Source organism: Solanum stenotomum, unplaced genomic scaffold (assembly GCF_019186545.1).
Source record: "Solanum stenotomum isolate F172 unplaced genomic scaffold, ASM1918654v1 scaffold37374, whole genome shotgun sequence".
NCBI classification, from domain to species: Eukaryota; Viridiplantae; Streptophyta; class Magnoliopsida; order Solanales; family Solanaceae; genus Solanum; species Solanum stenotomum.
In genome coordinates, this window is record NW_026034393.1 from 6,775 (window position 1) to 8,299 (window position 1,525).

Sequence of the window (1,525 nt, forward strand, 5' to 3'; positions counted from 1 at the left end):
TCAGAGCAAAGAGTTCAAGAGTCCTAGGGAGTCTATGAAGCCGTGTCTGTAGAGTCCTAGTTATCGGTGTGAAGCGCGCCACATCTATAATTGGGAGGCTGCAACATTTAGGAAGATTTCTCATTTCTTCACGCTCATTTCGTGCGTTAGAGTTGATCTCTAAAAAGTTTCTCTCTAATCCGTGCTTGCGCGTGTTTCAGATAGTCATGCCTCCACGAAGAGTTGGTAGAGGGCGTCTTCCTAGACGCTATGTTGATGAGCAAGAGTTACCCTATGCACCGGGAGTGCAAGATCAAGGGGAAGTTTCTAATGCCGAGTTCAGAGAGGCAATTAGGATGTTGAGTCAAGCTGTAGCTAATCAGGTGGGTCAGCAAAGGGGAGTTCGACATGAAGGAGCGGACACTTCAAGGATCCGTGAGTTCTTGGGGATGAATCCTCCGAGTTTCATGGGATCAAGCACTACTGAGGACCCAGAGAACTTTATTGAGGAGTTGAAGAGGATTTTTGATGTAATGCATGTAGCAGACACTGAGCGGGTTGAACTAGCTGCGTATCAGCTGAAGGATGTTGCTAGAACATGGTTTGACCAGTGGAAAGGGGTTAGAGTTGAGAATGCACCATCGGCGAGTTGGGCCGATTTTGAGGAAGCTTTCTTGGGGCATTTATTTCCTCGAGAATTGAGAGAGGCCAAGGTACGTGAGTTCCTTACCCTTAAGCAAGAGCCCTTGAGTGTTCGTGAATACAGTCTGAAGTTCACCCAACTTTCCCGCTATGCTCCGGAGATGGTTGCGGACATGAGGAATAGAATGAGCTTCTTTGTTGCTGGGCTGTCTCGGTTGTCGAATAAGGAAGGTAGGGCTGCAATGCTTATCGGGGACATGGACATATCCAGATTAATGGTCTATGTACAGCAGGTTGAGGAAGAGAAGCTGAGGGATAGGGAAGAGTTCAGGAGTAAGAGAGCCAAGACCGGTAATGAGCCTGGGCAGCAGAAAGGTAATGTGAATCGTCCGTCCTTCCAAGAAAGGCAAAAGGGACCTGCTCCATCATCTGTTAGCGCACCCGCACCAAGGTACAGAGGTGGTCATAATGGCCAGAATTCGAAGGACTTAAAGGCTAGACCAGTACAGTCCTCAGGTAGTGTGGCACAAAGAAGCAGTTTGTTTCCTACATGTGCTAGGTGTGGTAGAACCCACCCGGGCAAATGTCGTGATGGCCAGACAGGATGTTTTAAGTGTGGGCAAGAGGGTCACTTCGTGAAGGAGTGCCCTAAGAATAACCAAGGTAGTGGAAGTTTGGGTAGTAGGACCCAATCTTCATCAGTTGCTCCCCCAGACAGGATGGCACCTAGAGGGGCTACTTCTAGTACCGGTGGAGGAGCAAATCGCCTTTATGCCATCACCAGTCGCCATGAGCAAGAGAACTCTCCGAATGTTGTCACTGGTATGATCAAAGTCTTTGCTTTTGATGTATATGCTTTGTTAGATCCAGGAGCGAGTTTATCTTTTGTAACTCCTTATGTTGC

The 1,525-nt window shown here is 48.1% G+C and overlaps 1 pseudogene; it reads left to right on the forward strand.

The window, feature by feature from the left end:
- Positions 1-878: 878 nt before the first annotated feature.
- The window catches only part of LOC125852595 (cytochrome P450 CYP72A219-like), a 4,812-nt pseudogene continuing 4,165 nt past the window's right edge, over positions 879-1,525 (forward strand).